Source organism: Andrographis paniculata, unplaced genomic scaffold, assembly GCF_009805555.1.
Source record: "Andrographis paniculata isolate CXL003 unplaced genomic scaffold, ASM980555v1 Contig80END, whole genome shotgun sequence".
Lineage (NCBI taxonomy): Eukaryota > Viridiplantae > Streptophyta > Magnoliopsida > Lamiales > Acanthaceae > Andrographis > Andrographis paniculata.
The window spans coordinates 444,372-463,994 of NW_026137618.1; the positions used below are offsets into that span (position 1 = coordinate 444,372).

General features: G+C 35.6%; 1 pseudogene; it reads right to left on the reverse strand.

Moving 5' to 3' along the window:
* Positions 1–4,215: 4,215 nt before the first annotated feature.
* LOC127240885 (uncharacterized) lies at positions 4,216–11,369 on the reverse strand (annotated as a pseudogene).
* Between the last annotated feature and the right edge of the window lie 8,254 nt (positions 11,370–19,623).

Consider the following 19,623-nt stretch of genomic DNA (forward strand, 5'->3'; position numbering starts at 1 on the left):
CTCCAATGGAAAAGGACCGTCGAAACACAGGGGCAAGGAGGGCAGGCCGCAGAGATGCAACTGCCAACTTTCCATCAGATCCGTTGACACCAAATCAACAGGAGGCCAAGCGTCTGATGGACGTTGATGTCATCGCAGATTGCGTAAGGAGATCGTTTTAAAAAAGAAGGTTTGAAAAGAAGTATAGTGCCACTTTGAGCACGGAAAATTCACCTCCACACGAAAAAGAAATTGTAGGGGCAGAGACTCTAGATGCTATGGATGCTCCAGTCGAAAGGAAGTCTGTGGAAACAGAGGCTCCAGAAGCCATGGAAGCTCCAAAGGTTGTGGAGGTAGACACTCCATAAACCATGAAGACTCCAAACAAAAAGAAGGCTGAAAGTGCAGAGGCTCCACATGAAAAAGAGTCTGTAGGGACAAAGACTCCAGAGGCTATGGAGGCTCCATACGAAAAGGAGCCTGCAGGGATAGAAGCCCTAGCAACTTCAGATGAAAAGGACTTTGCGGAGGTAGAAGCTTTGGCCACGAAATTAGAAAATGAAAAGACTTCTTTGTGTCCGGTATTGAAGCTGACTAAAGGGTTTATTCCTTTTGCTAATATCATATCGGCCAAAGGGCCTATGAAAGACGGGCTTAGCACCCAGCCATCAAAACCTTCAGCTCAAGAATTTCTATGACTGAAGGCACCCGCTAAAAAAACCGCCTTCACAAGAGTTACATTTGATAAAGTCTCAAGTTCGAACATCGAGAAGGTAAGACAAAGGACTGTCTAGAGAGAGTGTAATGTTGGTGTCAACATCCCAAGTCCGAAAGCCTCAGAATTAGAGAAGAGGAAAGTATACAAAGGACCCAAGCCGGAGGCCATCGTAGCAGAAGTGAAGGTTGCGAATGGGAAACGGGTTTGGATTGTTACCAAGGCCAACCAGATCACCATCATTCCTAAGGCAACACGGAAGCCTCCTATCATGAAAGAGAATGAAAAATAGATTATGAATGAGCCGAGGCCTTCCACCATGGGGCAATAAGAGGACGCAACATGACTCAAAAGAGGCGAGCTCAAAGAAGAAAGTTGCAGGCTCGTATGGAGGAGGAAAGGTCACATGAGCCGTTTCCGAAAGAAAAACAGATGGAGGAGTCACCTCCAAAAAAGTAGTAGGCTATGGAGCCACTTCCAAAAAGAAAGCAGGTTATGGAGCCACTTCAAGAAAGAAAGTAGACTGTGGAACTGCTGAGAAAGCAAACTGTGGAGCCACTTTCAGAAAAGAAGCAGGTTGTGGAGCCGATTTCAGAAAGAAAGCATGTTGTAAAGCCACTTCCAAGAAGAAAGCAGACTGTGAAGCAGCTAAAGAAGCATGTTGTGGAGCTGCTTTCAGAAAGAAAGCAGGCTGTGGAGCTGCTTCCATAAAGTAAACAGGCTGCTGAGCCGCTAAGGAAGCAGGCTATGGAGCTTCTTCCAAAAAGAGAGCAGATGGTGGAGCTTTTCTAACAGAAAAGCAGACGGATGAGCCTCTTTAAAGAGGAAAGCAGATGGATGAGTCTATTCCAAAAAGGAAGCAAGTGGAGAAGCCTCCGGCAGAATTCAAAACTCTGGAAGAATTTCAAGAGTTAGAGGAAGTTATCATTGAAGAAGAGCCTATCTTCGAATGAAATGATGTGACAACTATGATAGAATTTAAAAGGCTCAGGCCTGGCCAAAACCAAGATGTCAGGCCTTTGCGCATTCGGACCTCGATGAATGGCCATCTACTTGATCAAGTTCTGGTGGATAGTGGAGCTTCTGTGAATATGTTGCCAATTGAGACCATACAGAAGTTCGGAAAGACTACTGACAATTTGATTTCTATATTTATACGGCTTACCAATTTTATGGGAAATTCTTACAAACCGGTAGGTATAATCACTTTGGATATGCAGGTGGGGACAAAGAAAATATCATCAACTTTCATGGTGATCGATAGTAGGCCATTGTATTCGGCTCTCTTGGGACGAAATTGGATTTATGCATGTGAGTGTGTGCCTTCGACACTCCATCAAAAGTTGGTGTTTTGGGATGGAAATGAAGTCCAAGAAGTGAAGGCCGAGAAGGATCCCTTGTCGACGGAAATTATCATAGTCGATGCAAGGGAACGTCTCAGAGCAAAAGAACATTGGCTCAATGAAGCAATCACCCAGCCCTTTTGAGGAGCACATTGTTGGATATAGGTCCAAAAGCACCCAGATATGAAGGAGGTTCGAAGACAAAAGCAGAGCCGGAGCCGTCCAACAATAATGGAGCTTCATGCCACAGAGCCAAAGACTGTTGCCTCCACAGAGCCGAAAGCAACAACCTCCATTGAATTGTGATGCCTCCACAAAGCAAAAGATTGATGCCTCCATAGAGCCGAAAGTAGCGGCCTCCACGGACCTTGGGGCAGCAACCTTCATTAACCTTGGGGCAACAACTCCTTCGACTATGACGCCTCCATCCTGGAACAATTCTTCCATAAGGTCAGAAATTGCTGCCTCCATTAGGTTAAAAACAACTTCCTCCATTGGAGTGTGGAGCTTCAACAAGACAGAAAGCAACAGCTTCCACAGATCATGGGATAACCACCTCCATTGGCCTGAGGTTAATAATTTCATGCTACAGATCAGTGGAAGGCCTATGCACTTTCATATTTTATTCAGAAAGCTCCATGTAATAAGCCAACAAGAGGAAAACCGAAGACTCCATGCAACTCAAGGTTGTTGGGAACAAAACCCCGTAGACCGGCTAGAGATGTAATTGAGGCAATTCGGGATAAGGTGCAGATTGATTCAAGGGCAGTGGAGGCGGTTTAGAACGAGTGAAGAGCCGGTTCAAATGTAATTGAGGCAGTTCAAAGCAGATCCAGCGGCTGGAAGTTGATGGAGTGAGGTTACCAGGTGGTTGGAGGTAATGGAATGAATAATTGAAATTACATTTTTAGTAGAAGAGGTAATTATTTGATATTAGGATAAATATAATGAAAAGAACACACACAAGAAGAACACATATATCCTCTACAAGTCTTTATCATTTTATTAGTTTATCCATAGGTTTTAGGAGATTTTCTTAATTTATTGCTAATTTATGTTTCCAACATTTTTTTAGCTACTTTCTATTAAATTTATCCGAGTTTTAGTAGATTTTAGTTTCAATCCATTGAATTCGGTCGTGTAGGCTCGAAGCTGCGCAGGCTCTACCGTCGGAACCGCCCCAAAATTCAACGTTGGACAGGCTCTTTGAAGTACTTTCGGAACCAACACCGACGGAATGGATCAACGATCTTGGAACCTCTGAATTTTAGGTTCAAACATTAACCAAAAGCACATTTATGTATTGCTTCATCAATGACGCCTTTGGAGGTGTAGTAGATTATGTGTTTGTGCAGTAAATGAGAAGCAGGGGAGCTTTGTTATTTAGGGTGTGATTCTTTTGGAGTAGGTTTGAAAATATTTGGTTTGTGTTTGAATTGAATTGAGTTTTTTTATATATAGGTTTTAAGAAAATATGTTTTCTGAGTTAGTAGTTTTGATTTGGATTTGAAGGATTTTGATGCCTATTGATTTAATAGTCAATAGATGTAACGATATAAATATATATTAAATTATATTTATAAAATTAACAATGGTATAATTTGAATATTAATTTATGTTAATTATAAATAAATATTTATTTTTTAAAATTTATTTGCATTACATAAAATTTTAATTTTATATAAAATAATATACTATATATATTTTACTAAATCATAGTTATTGAAAGAATTAAACCATTAATTTGTTCTACTACCACAATATACAGTATTGTAATTATCTGTTTTGAAAAAGTCAATTCCCACTTATGTAAGCTTTAGATTTTATCTTGTAGAAGGAACGACATAGAAAGTTCACCAAACTTATACCCAAAGGAGACAACGTAGGGGTTTTTGGCGTTTACTTTTCAAAAAACAATTTATATCAATTTGTATTGGCTTTTGTCCAAAAAGTTAAAAATATTTTTTGAAGTTAAAAGGTGTTTTATTTATTTATTTATTTTTTTTCCAGAATCACTTGGAGGTATCTTTTGAAATAAACCGTTAAAAGTACTATTTTATTAATAATAATAATAATAATGATAATGATAGTATAAAAATAAGGAAAAAATGAATGAGCAAAAATGACGAAAGGCATTATAAATGGTGTGGGAATTGTGAGATATTATGAGATTATCACTGCACCTCATGCATCAATAGCTCGAAGAAGGATAAAGTAAACCTCACACATTGATCAAAATATGATTCATTGATCACAGTCATATCCGCAGGTAGGGGGCCTTGAATTCGTTTATGGATCTCCTGTTACATCCACTGCTTCTGCAGCATTCTGCATGCGAATTCTTGTCCCCAATCAAATGATGGTTCAGATGGTCGTGTCCAGATTGTTGTTCGCTAGGACTTCCTTTTGTCCCAACCAAATTCATGGAACACCTCAAGGAAAGGAAAACAGAAAGACTCCCCAAATGGCTGCTAGCCTTCTAGAGAACCATCCGGATCATATTTACTCGCACGCCATGGCTGCAACAATACATCTTTATAGTGAATATGAAGTAGATAATAGATACAATACTTGTCTTTACTTGTCTTACCTAGGAAGAAGAGAGCATAAACATATGATACAATATGATCGGTATTGTGAACATAATGAGGATCAAGCAAGAACAGCATGGAAGAGAGCAGCTTTCGACAACAAAATAATATGGTTTCGTAGGGTCCATCAAATAAGACCCAAGTTGAGTAAATTTTACCATAGATACAAGCAGGAATGAACAAATGATCAAAACCTATGGCAGGAACTTCAAATATGTATCAAATATTCAAAAAATCAAACCGAGCATGTTGAAGATTTAGTGAAATGACACAACTGCAAACAAGGGGAGGGTACAGCAAACTATAGATATAATATATATACAGTGAATGAAAAGGCAAAAGGGGAAGAGGAATTGGGCTTACTTAGATATTCGTAGGCGAGTATCACAGTTGCTCCCCAGGCTGTACACTGAAAATTCGAGGCCCAAGTCCTTCTAATCCAGCCCATGCATCCTCAGCAATCAAAATTGCAACCACTTTCCTTGCAGTGGGTGTCTTGTCCTGTACAATCACCCGGAGAGTTCATGAAAGAAAAAACACAGTAATTGAAGATAGAGGACTTCAAAGGCACCCGTTGTCACAATTCTTTGAAGCAAAATACAGCAAAAACCAAAATAGCAGATAGAAAAAGCTGAGGAAGAGCATAGAATAGATTGGATTGGCCCCTCATTACAAGGAATCAGAACTATGCTCCAGGCTAATGATGCAAAAACAAGTTTCACTACTAGGCAGATAATGATAATTTACATGTAAGCTTTTTTTTTTTTTTTTTTTTTTCTGATAGCTCCTTTGTTTTGTTCGAAAAGTTTTTCATGTTGCACAACCCACTGTCAACTTAGTTGAGTAGATGGACGTGTTGCACAGCATAATATTTGCTTGGTTTGAAATGGTTCTCCTTGAAGGTGACAATGATGATGTACATGTAAACTTGTTAAGTATTCAGTGCAACTTTTGAACTTAAGCAGATAGAGTTGGACAGAAAGAAAAGCATTGCAGCTTTCTTTTGACTACCTGAATAGGAAGCATTGACGAAGGTTCTCATACCCATTCTTTTTAACAAAATAAAAGCATCATCCGAAACCAAGCAGCAAATGTTTCCATTCCAAACTTAAGTTGGAATAGTCAATTCAAAAGATGTAGTGTTCACCCACCTTCAAAACAGCAGCTCGAAATAGATCTGGGCAAAAGTTAATAGCTGAAGCAACTAACAATCCTCCAGCACTACATCCCCAGCCTGCCAGTTTGGTTTCTTCGACAACATCTTTTTCAATGAGAAAAACTTTGCACAAGCTATGTAATCTTTAACAGAGTTAAGCTTCTTTCTTTGTCTGCCATCATGACGCCACTTTTTACCTCCTCCACCTCCACCTCTGGAAGAAAAAGTATATCAGCACGGCATATTAATGCTTTTATGGCTATTTAAGGCAACAATTTGCATTTCTAAATTAGTTCTTAGACAGGCAGGATAATGGAATGTTTGGACTGAAGAAAAGTTGGGAAAAGCTTCTAAAGTTGCACACATTGATCATTGATGGTATTAAACAATTTTTTATGTCCTATAAAGGCCTCTGGTAGAATCATAGTGAGGAATGAAACGACGAGTAACAACCTAACATCAGCATATGCAATGACCCAACCAAGATCAAGAAGGCTTTTCAGCTCATTTCGCCACCTTTTGTCAAGTATCTCACCATAAGCTCCGTGGCCATGAAGTAATCCAGGATTTTCACCATTTTTCTTCTTATGTCGTGAATATACTATGGTCAGTGGAATTGAAGTCCATAATCGGAAGGGACATCAAATTTTTCACAAGCATAATATTCGGATAGATCATTCCATGCAGTTTCATCTTCAGTACCACTTCCAGAAATGTTCTGGGCTGTTGATGCCTTCTGACTAGTGATCATAGAAGAAGCTGATCCATATAAAATTCTCGTTCTTTCATTAAGCAAGTTCTTCTCTTGAACAATTGTCCATTTTTCATTAACTAAATCATAGTCAACTACAGCATCAGGCATCTGAGACAGCAGAAATACAAATAAATGAACATGTATATAAGGTATAAGAAATTCTAGCAATTCTCTCAAGAAGTACACTAGAAATATATGACAAGGTGATATGTAACTAAAGATTAAACCATATGTGATAGCATAATAAGACAATGCAAAACCTCATTAAGAAATATAATAAATCTGGTCATCACAACAGATTGGGAAATTATGGGTTTATTCAAATTTAAACACAAAACAGTTCATAGAAATTTCGCTGGAAAAAATTTAATCAACATAAAGATCTGTGAACCTGTAACTAGAACATGCCATAAATGCGTAATATATTACTCCATACAAATGAATTATTTAACAAACTATTGAAAGAAAAGAGGAACGAATAATTCACATACCACTGGTGATGTTAATATTAAAGCGCATTTTTGAAGAATAGAAGTCATAATTAGGTACCGCCAAGATTTGAGAGACATGATCCGGAAGGGGTAAATTCTGTGGATCGAACATTTTGAGATGAAATCCTATCCGTCAAGTTATATATGGAGGATGAGCAGTCAGTGATTAATATATACATATGCTACAAAGATTAACATGGCTTGTAATGCAATTTTGTATTTCAAGATACTAAGATGAATTACCTTCTCATTACTTAGAGGTAAAGGAATAGAACATAATCTAAAAGTCCGTCCAGCCCTCAAAATAAGTACCATATGAGTGTTACATAAATAAACATCTTCAATAACTAGCTGTGGATCATTTACAAAGACATTCTGCCAAATAAATCACAAAACTGAGTAAGCATCATCTCCAAGAAACTTTGGCAGTATCTAAAGATTTTAATCATACACAAGCATCAGATTGATTATAATATAAGTTAACCTTCCAATTCATTGTGCTGCATGATGCCGAAACAGGAGTAAGTAAAAGATAATGGTGATCTACAGGTTGACCCTGAATAGCAGCATCTGTAAATAGATAGGAGATATCCCTGGTGATGCTCAATAATGCAATGAACATTAGCTTCACATTCCCAGACAAGGGTCATTCCAGCCAAAGGATCAGCTGCATTTATTAGAAATACCAAATATTGGGTCACAAATATATAATTCCAGCTCCGGGAAAAATATTAAAAGTGTGAATGTGAAATATTCTTATACGCATACCTTGGATGATTGGCTTGAAAGTGCATTTACAGTAATATGGAAGTCTTTTGTATAACTTACATTCAGATGAACATTTTCTTGAGGTTCCTCCAAAAGCAATCCAATTATGCTGCAATAGATCCTGGGAAGACCCAAGTGCCTACTTTATAAATTGGGAAACAACAGAATGAGAGAGAAATATTACCAAGAAATATCAGTACCGAAAACCTGAAGGGTCTCTTTTTATCATCTGTGACTGCATAAAGTAATGCTCACCCCTCCTTAGCCCAAGCGATATCTCAAACCCGGTTAGCTTGAGGCTTACTACAAAGTGACCCAAAATTCAAGTCTCTGACATATAATTTGAAGAAATCATTGTCTTTGTCATACAAAGTGTATGCAAGATAACGGTGACTTTCAGCTTCTTGATTGTAATCAAGCAGCTTTTAGTCAATCTTCTTTCCGGATGTGAAATCAAAACCAGAGGATGGAGATTTATTAGAAATGAATTCTTCATGCAAGCTAGCTAATCTTCCACATAACACTGGATATTGTTTTCCTTCTTCAACACGCCTATAGTACAACCTGCACAATTTCCACATCAACTAGGTACTTGACTCCGGGTTTTGACAAAGTATGGAAACAATCAGAGAGAAATTCCTCCCACAAAAATGATAATCCACCAACTTCCATTTTACCCCACAAATATCTGGCACATTGCATTATAGGGTATTTCTGACCGGAAGAAAGTAGAATAAGGTTTTATTCATAGTTGTCAATAACGTACTAATAGCAATGCAGAGGAACGGAGCAGCAGTCCCGCGCTAACACTGCTCTGCGATACCACTTTTACGGAATGGCAAAGTAGCAACTTTTAGCTGTGCGGAGCAAAGCAAAGTTCCTTTTAAATTGCAATAAGATATTATAATCTTTACTATAAATTGGTTTAGAATTTACAATATGATATTATATTTGCTATTTGTTAAATGCAAATTTTATTCAATTAAATTATACTCCCTCTGTCTCCATGTTGGATGTCCGGGTCACCGTACACACTAGAATTTAGGATAAGTATAATCTGTAGATAATTAAGAATGTATTAGTGAAAATAATTATCCTATAATATAAATAATTATAGATTAAGATTAACATAACTAATTAGTTTAATTAAAATTAAAACAAATAAACTAGAAAATATAAAATGAGATTAAAGTATATAATTATTTTTCAAAAAAGAAAGTGACATGAGATGTAATAGGATGAACAGAAACAACGTGGACATGGTAGGTGGGACGAAGAGAGTAATATACAATAGCTACTTCTAAATATAAAAGGAAAAGAATATTGTGTAATGTGATGAACATACAAAAAAAAAAAAAAAAAAATCATACAAAAACAATCAGGAATGAAAATTATTTATCAGATTTTGAATCTGATGAATTTTGATTATCTAATCTAATTGTTTTTTTCTTATATAGCTGTCTATAAACTATAATTATATCTCCAACAATCTGTTATCCAACCAGACGATTCCTTTCAAAGTTATGCTTATTCATCTTGCAGTTGCAATATTATTAGAGTTATCTATCGCATCCAAAGCCATTATTCATCTCCAAATTCATTTGATGTCAATGTCATTTCATATTAAATTGGTTAAAGTAATAATACATATATACATGATAAAATTATCTTAAAATTCTAATCTATTAAAGCAAATTAATATATTCAATAATAATATAATAAAACTTAAAAAATTAATATATTAATGCTATAATTATTATACATCACAAATTATGTATAATATATATAATGGTGATGGAAATGAAAATAAGGAGAATAAAATTAAAAATAATGAATAATTTAATATTTTTTAACTATATTACATTTTTTGTATTTTTATTTAATTATTTGAATATTCTTTTTATCTAAAAATGTGTTTCATATAAATTATAAAAAAAATATATATATATTTTCCAATCCTATGAAATTAATACAAATTCATAGACAATCCAAGTAAATTTATAAAAATATATTTAAATCAATACATAAAATCCATCCAACTCTGCCTAAACTCTGTAAAATTTCTAAATCTACACAAATCCATGGACTTTTTAAAATCCAACATAATCTTACATAAGTGACTTGTTTGAAAATAGTTTAAAATGTTTTCGATAAAATGGTCATCCGGTGTCGAACTTGCCATACTGGTCCGTCGTTGCTGGCGGGGCACTGACGCGGCTGACATGTCATCGCCATGTAGATGTCACATCAGATGACCATTTTAGTAAAAAATATTTACTGAATTATTTTTAAACAAATGCCGTTTAAAATCCTAAAAATGATAAAGAATGTCATATACTATACTAAAAAAATAGTTTAGCAAGACATTTTATAAAATAAAAATAAATAAAATTCCACGTGTCGCAAACGTAGCATCTAAGTGGCGATGACATATCAGTCGCGTTAGCATCACGTCAGCAAAGGCGAGCCAGCATGGTGAGTTTGGCACCGTAGGATCATTTTAGCAACAAAAATTTACTTATAACACTATTTTTAGACATAATCCACTTAAAGTAATAAAATGATAAAAGAGGGTCAAATATAAAACTAAAAAGAACAATTTACCTTTTAAATTTTTTAGGTCAGTTTGGATTGGTTTTAAAAACACAATACTTCCTCCGTCATCCAATTGTACATCTTTTAAGAAAAATAGATAAAAATAAAAATTTATACTCTTTAGAGTAAATAAAAAGTGAAAAAAAAAAGATATTTTTTAACTAAAAATATAAACGATAATAAATTTTGATGACAACAATCAAATACCTCCTACCATATAATCTCATATAGAATCTATTTCCCAATTCATCTAAACTTTCACAAATTTCATTTTGTCCTGCCTTTTCTTGAAGACCCACTTTAAGGATTTGCTTACTACTATATTCTTGAGAAATGGACAGCCAAATTCGTAAATCAAACAGGTCAACAATAAATGAATCATCAAAGACACTTTTAGCCAAAGTTGTTATACCTATGCCCACCATGCCAACAATTGGGAGGATTTGGAAATTAGAACCACCTCTGATGAGCTTGTCCCTGATCCTATCCACATGATCGTCCACCACAACATTGCTGATATATGAAGATGCTGCCGATGAACCAGCTGCAAGAACAAAATCATTTGGTTCCTTTTGAGTTTGAGCATACTCCCATTCTTCTTGAATCGGCAACTTTTTTGTAATGGAACGAAAATTATGGCTAAGTGCCTCCATTTCTTCACAGAAATCTGAGAAGCCTGCATCATCACTTGTTTCTCCCTGAGATCTTGCATAGAGTCGATTGCTTACATGGAAGTTGATGGCACTTTCTGCTTCAGCGGCCGCCTCAGCCATTTGCCTCCACAGACATTGAAGCTCTGGGCTCTTCCTTTCCGAATAAAGCTCGACAAATTCAAGCAAAAGATTTACATTTTCCCAGTGGGCTTCGACTTGTTTGATGTCGGCACGAGGGAGATTAAAGAGGGCTCGACCATGGAGATTTTCGAGAACATGAGTAAGAGAAACCAAGGATGCATAAGCAGCTACAGCTACAGCCATGTCTAAATTCTCTAGATATTATTTGTGCAGCAAAAATCTATGGAGTTGTTCAGATCTGGCCCAAGATCGAAGTAATTTGAGGTGATCATATTGATCAATGAATCTCATGTCAAATGAATGTTATAATAATTATAATAATATTTAGTCATCACCAACCTGGTTTGTTTATGAACTACATTCCTATCAAGATTGGCATGCAGTCATAATTTTTTATTATTCACCCTACCTGCCATTTAGTATTGTCTTTTCTTAAAATAATTAATTAATACAATAAATATTTAAGTGATATCATAAACCAAGACACTTCAAGCGTGTTTTGTCATTCAATTAATCTTCAGTTTCCCATTTAAAATATTTTTGTTGGCTAGGTGTGACGTGAAACTTTTTATTGTTAGTCTAATGTCAATTCAAGAATGACTAAATTCACAAAAGTTGAAACCAAGAGTGCAGTACTGGAATTATTTTAAGCAAATTATTCTTAACTTCAAACACTTTGGAATTTAAAAAGTTCAAAGCCTGTTGGAAAAGAGTCATTACATTTAAGGAAATAACAAAATAAATTTATATTTTGGACGTGACCGAGCTTTCAATACATGCCCCAACAACAGCTACCACATAGTTCAAATAAAAATTCAAATTTTTACTTTTACCGAGTCTACCTACCTCAAATAATATTAGACACATGATTTAAACAAAAATACGAACTTTGGATAGGCTACCCCCAATGGATAAGACATGCACAATCATAAAAGATCTACAATAGTTTGAATACACTTGCATCCTTTCACGGACAAGTAATAAGCATACAATTATAATAAATACAAAACAACCACAAAAAAATTCACAATAATAAAAGATGTATAGATTAGACATGCACAATCGGGGCCATCAAAACATACAACAAAAATAAATACACAACAACCACAAATATAAAAAATTCAAACAAATATGCAATCTCAAAAAAAGTCAGCCACATTGTGCAATGTTTTACACACACTTAAAATAAATATGCAACAATAACCACAAATACAAAAAATTACATATCCAAAGCAACCACATAGTCTAACAAACATACAAACTTTCACTGATATCAAACACGTAAATAAAACAAAAACACAAACATTGGATACGCCTATCACACAATTAAAATAAATATGCAACAACACAAATTCCAAACAAATGCACCCAACAAAAACAACCACATAGTCCGAACAAAGTCGTAAACTTTTGTCTATCCATATTAGACACGAATTAAAACAAAATAGAAACTTTGAGTACATCTAGCAAATTGATAAGAGATGCATAATCATAAAAGATATACATTTTTTTAGTACACTTTCCCTCAAAACATACAATTATAACACAAATAATGATGTTACATGCTTTTGAACATATACTAAGATATATATATATATATATATATGCAAGCAATTACAACATCTATAAGCATTTCGGCACACTGGCCCTCAACAAATAATAATAAGCTCATAGTGTGCACCTGCCCTAATATAAAATCAGCATACAATCATAATACAAAACTATTGCAACTATTGCAAGAAGTATGTATGCTAATATTGTAATAATTATCTATACTTGAGGTTGATCAAGAACATGTGGACAAAATGGGAGTTAGAGGGGCAAAAGGACAAGCATTACAAGGATTGGTATGTAATTTTCTTTCATTTTGTTGGGATCAAAATGATGCGATGCTCTATGGTACTACGACTATTTCATTTTTTTTGTGATCATATTGCCCTCTTGCCCTCTAACTGCACATGTACCCATGTTCTTGATTTGATCATTCTCGAGAGTCCAAAACTCATGGCCTAAAGAAAACAGTGTTTGAAAAGAAAAAAAAAAAAAAATAATGAACAAAACTATTTAAAATTTTGACAATAAGTGTATATTGAAGTAATCATGCAAGTAGCGCTCTAGCTGCATTCAACTATAAATTTTGAAGATATCAATTCAAAAAATTCTTCGTTCTTCTGCAGAAAGAGAAATTGAGGTTAAAAGTTAGCTATTCTTAAAAAGAACAAATGCACAGCAGCTAAGTTTTGACAGAGGGTAAAACCACTTTTACAGCCAACTCGATACAATTCTACACTAAATTTTAGATATATATATATATATGTACAATCCTAACGAACAATTGCAGGATCCATTTAGACTTCTCCCAAAACTATAAAAATATATAACTATATGACTCTACTATTTTTACCACAAAATGTATGCATATGCTCATATAGTAAAATGAAAATCAAACACATAAAGCACAATCTCATCATGCTTAACCAGAACGAAAGTGTGTGAGCATCTACTCAAATCTTAAGGCCCTATATGATGAAGTATATTAATGTTAAAAATAAATAAATAGCAATACTGTGAAGATAGAAGTTACCAGAGTCATCATATGTTGACTTGTGCCTTCTGATTTCGCACAGCAGAAGCATGCATCTCATCTTGGATATCGAAAAATTTTGTTCATATCAAGGAATTTATTACAAGTTTAAGAAGTATCAGTCAGTGTCAGATCTAATTGACAAGACTCGATATCATACACAAGGATTTAGCGCTGGGATGAATCTGATCACATTGCTGCAAACATTGAATGCTTGGCTCAGGGCAGACATGAGGATGCAAGAGCAAAAAACGAGGTAATGTTGTAATAAGAGCTGGGCACTGGCGATACTGGTGCTTTAAATACTGAACCTAAATTGAATCTAAAGCGAGCCGTTCAGGACCTCGCTACTTGATTTCCCAGTAGACACTAATGGTGTTCCTGAAACATCTCCACCTAAGCATTTTGTGAACAAAATCTTGCTTTGTTGTTTATGGGCACCGGGCTGTCCAGATTTTTCGAGGAACTAAGGTGCTCATGGATAAGCCCTGAAGTATGGATAAGGTGGTGTTGATCAATAGAATATTAAACAAAAACCATGATCCATATATCTAGGCAATAATGATTATCAAATACCTGAAATGATAAGAAACTGGAGTAGCAGCAACAATACCCTTTAATGCGTCTCAAAGTGGGGGTGGCTGCATCACTAGCTGCTAAAGTATTTGTACTCCCATAATGGAACAAAATATAATCTCAAAAAAAGCATGTACAAATCTGACAAGACTAAGGTCCGGTATGAACATTATGCCTTTATTATCCAATGTTATAACTTGTTCCAGATTGGATCACAGTAACATTATGCCTGTATTATCAAATGTTATAACTTGTATTTCCAGATTGGATCACAATATATATAATCGAAGTAGATAGCAAGAGGTTATTTGTTATGGAGGTGGGTAAAGTCAATGTCTATATTAGAAGAGGGAGAAGCACCACAGTCACTTAGGATAATTATTATTTTATTCCTTATTATTTTTTTTATTATTTATTTACGGTTTAATTGTTGATTATAAGTCTTGGGCTTGACCATATGTCCGCTTATGCATATCTAGGCCATGTTAGGTTAGGCAGTCATTATTTTGGTTTTGGTTACAGAGCTAATTGGTTTTCCTCTGTGGTACTCTCTTTCCTTTGATTCTAATAAATTCTCTCTTCGATAACCCTAAGTCATAACATTATTCAGCCAAATATATATATATATATATCGAGGGTAAGACTTGTCAGGAGTAATACCAACTAAAGTGTGCACAGGCCAAGTTTCCTCTTGAAATCTAATAATAACATGAAGTAATCAGAACGCATACCAATAAGCTCACTTGCACTAAAAAAAAATAGTATATTAGTAACGGAATTCCGTCTCTAAAGTTTACGTAGTTAACGCAATTCCCTCTCTAATTCCGTCTCTGATATCATTAGTAACGGAAAAAGTGAATTTAAGGATGAAAAAAATTTGTTACAAAATTGATATTTTCTTGTTGTGTTGAGTTAATTCGGCCTGCCAGTTGCATCATCTCTTGCTGAACCTAAAAGCACTCGGCATGTAAGAGCACGAAGACAATCAAGAGCTGCAGGGGGTGTCACCATTCGAGGTTGGAGAAGAACCTTTATGCGATGATTTGCACTAACAACTTCTCTAGCTTGACAATACCCTTGATCAAGCCCAAGCCAAGCACAAAATCCTGTGATCTCCAACTAAACCAGAAGCAACTAATGATACGCAAGCAACCACATAGTCTAAAAAAAATACAAACTTTTACTGATACACAAATATGCAATTAAAATAAATACGCAAAAATACAAATTCCAAACAAATGCAACCAACAAAAGCAACCACATAGTCCGAAAACAGACGAACTGTCTATCCATATTAGACACGAATAGAAACTTTGAGTACATCTACCCAATTGATAAGTAAACATTTAGGGCACAGTGGCCCTCAACAAATAATAAGCCTTCAACAGATAATAAGCTCATAGTGTGCATTTGCCCTAATATAAAATAAGCATGCAATCATAATCAATACACAACTATTGCAACTATTGCAAGAAGCAATATGTATGCTAATTATTGTAATAATTATCTTTACTTGAGGTTGAATCAAGAACATGTGGACAAAATGGGAGTTAGAGGGGCAAAAGAACAAACATTGTGAGGATTGATATGTAATTTTCTGTCATTTTGTTGGGATCAAATTGATGCTCTATAGTACTACGACTATTTCAGTTTTTGTGATCAAATTGATGTATTTTTTCTCTATCCGAGGTTGAGTAAAAACACAACATGTGGGGTTAGAACCGCAAGACTTAGAGGCTAACTATGGAGGGAGTTGATAAGATTGGTTTATGAAAATCTATGCAAATAATGAATTGACCTAGCTATTACAATAATTTTAGGTGATTTACTTTTATCCTCTACATGTGGATGCAACAGCAAAGTGTGAAGTCATATCACCTGAACTGCAGGATCCATTCAAACTTCTCCAGAAACTATAAAAATATATAAATATATGACTAGATGTATGGATATGCTTATATAGTAAAACAAAAAACAAACACACAAAGCACAATCTCATCATGCTTAACGAAAGAGTGTGAGCATCTACTCAAATCTTAAGGCCCTATATGATGTAGTATATTAATGTTAAAAATAAATAAATAGCAATACTGTGAAGATAGAAGTTACCAGAGTCATCATCTGTTGACTTGTGCCTTGTACAGCAGAAGCATGCATCTCATCTTGGATATCGAAAATTTTTGTTCATATCAAGGAACTTATTACAAGTTTAAGAAGTATCAGTCAGTGTCAAATCCAATTGACAAGACTCGATATCATACACAAGGATTTAACGCGGGGATGAATCTGATCACATTGCTGCAAACATTGAATGCTTGGCTCAGGGCAGACATGAGGATGCAAGAGCAAACAAGGAGGTAATGTTTAATAAGAGCTGGGCACTCGCGATACTGGTGCTTTAAATAATGAACAGAAATTGAATCTAAAGTGAGCCGCTCAGGACCTCGCTACTTGTTTTCCCAGTAGACACTAATGGTATTCTTGAAACATCTCCACCTACAGAAACATTTTGTGAACAAAAGCTTGCTTTGATGTTTATGGGCGCCGGGCTGTCCAGATTTTTCGAGGAACTACGAGCAGCAGAGAATGACCTTGGTTTCTTCTTTGAGGACGAGGTGCAAGGCTCACTTCTCTAGCTGAAATAGGTTTGGTCTATCCAACAAGAATCCACAAGTTGCTCATTCAGATGGCCATTGCATTTGTATCGATGACAACTCATGCCCAGATGCATGTTGTGCTAAAGATGATGAAGCAGCCAAGGAATGCATTGGTGATAACTTAACCTCTTTGAGAAGCAAAGATGCACACTCAGCTAATCCAAATGCTTGAAGGTGCTCATGGGTAAGCCCTGACGTATTGATAAGGTGGCTTTGATCAATAGAAAATTAAACAAAAACCATGATCCACATATCAAGGCAAGAATGATTATCAAATACCTGGAATGATAAGAAACTGGAGTAGCAGCAGCAATGCCCTTTCAATGAGTCTCAAAGTGGGGGTGGCTGCATTACTAGCTGCTAAAGTACTTGCACGCCCATTATGGAACAAAATATAATCTCAAAAAGAGCATGTACAAATCTGACAAGACTAACGTCAGGTATGAACATTATGCGTGTATTATCCAATGTATTTCCAGATTAGATTACAATATATATAATCGAGGTAGATAGCCAAGAGGTCATTCAGCCAACTATATATATATATATATATATATTGAGGGTAAAGCTTGTTAGGAGTAATACTAGCTGAAGTGTGCACATATTTAGGCCAAGTTCCTCTTGAAATCTAATAATAACATGAAGAAATTAGAGAGCATACCAATAAGCTCACTTGAGTTAATTCGGCATAGATGTGGGATCTTTATCACGTTCACTCTCAGTAGGATGGGCACTGACAATTTTTGTATCCATGTGAGAACTCTCTGTCACTTGCTTTGACCTACCCCTGCCATCCTCTTTGGCCTTTATAGCCATGCTGGACACACTTTTGTTGTCAAACAATACATTAGAATCCTTTTGGTTTGTGTTCGCATCGCCCAACACCCGTACTTGTAGATATCACATTAGTTTAGCTGATAAACCAGATGCCAACACATCTTCCACTAGCTGACCACCACTGAAAAAAACAACATTCAAAAGGAAACTATGAGAGGAGAAAAAAAAAACAGTAGTAAAGTGAAAATAACAATCTCGGAATATACTTCTCCAAGCATGTAGGCTGCAGGCCAGTAGCATAAGGGCGCAACATTTCAGCATCTGATGCTTTCCTTCTCTCTTTTTTCGTTCTTCTTGTTTTAATTTTTTTTTTTCCTAAGTTCTGCATATCCAACCCTCACAAGCAGTCTTCAGAACCTATTTTTCAGCAATTCAAATATCAGTCTCAACTCCAAATCAATCCACTTAAAAGAGGTAGAGATCATGAACATGCAAAAATTACCTCCAAAATATTCTTGTTTCTTTCGCGACTTCCCTAATTGTCTTCCATTTTGCCGCCAGCAGGTTCAACATCTCCATGAAGTCAACATCTGATTGGCCTTTTTCCAGTTTTTTTCTTCTCTCTCTTTCTTGTTTTCATTTCTTCTCTTTTTTTTTTCATCGTTTTTCCATTTTTTTCCCCTTTTCCGGGTTTTTCTTTTCTTTTTCTTTTCTTCTTATTTTCAACTTTTTTTTTTCTTGATCCCTTGGCAAAATAATACAGTAAGAACAATAATAAGAAAAACAATATAAAATGCAAAGTGACACCTGGCACAGCTCCAACATAGTGATATGACCATCTGAAGATAAAAATTTATCAACAACAGGCCAAGGAGCCCGGACAAGAGCAGGACCAAGCTTCCAATCCTTCTGTATTTGACAAAATACAGCATCCATTGCTTATTACTGATGTCAATTGGCATGTAGGCTGCCCTTGAAGCATTGCAAGGTGCACTGCAAACGTTTTCGTTAGGTCTAATAGAATCCACAAGCAATAGGAGATGTGCCTGATTTATTGTCGCAGTTCCAGCCCACTCAACAATCTGATGGACAATATTTGGCCAAAGATAAAAAACACGCTCCATTATCACCTGCAAAAGTTTGGAGTGAATCAATAACCATCCTCAACAAGTGATACAAAGCAGAAAGAAAATAAAGAGTAAACAACAAAATCATACCAAAATGTGTACAAAGAATTTAGTGATAGTGCAAGAAGAAACAACAAAAAATATGGGCAGGACAAACTACCTGAATTGACCCAATAGTTCATAAGCAGGAAGAAAGACCCACATATGTATGGGTATTTCTAGGAGTTGCAAGGAGTCTCTCCATGCCACCGCAATCAACAAACAATGCAGAAAACATTCTATGAGCAGCAAATGCACATATTAGCATCAAAATTCATTCATAAGGAATTTAGTTTGGGGTGTTTCTTTGAGCTTAAGACTTCGCTGCAATAGTGCAAGGCATACATCTACTCCTTCTCATGGAGTACAGGACCAAGAACTTCAACATACTCCCCAAGAAACACAAGACACTGGGTACAGAATTTCTCTTCAAACTTCGCAAGGGAATGACCATCTGGAATAGAAAATTCAGCAAATTCATCGTTACTGTAATACCCCGTAAAATAATCGCCTGAAGTTTGCCGGAGTGGGACAAATTTATTTTGGACATAATTTATTTTTGTCTTTTAGTGTAATTAATTAAAGAGTTGGGTTTAAATTATAATTAAAAATTAAGTTTGGGCGAAAGTAGAATAAAATAATTAATAAAGGACTAAGTATGTTATGTTAAATAAAAG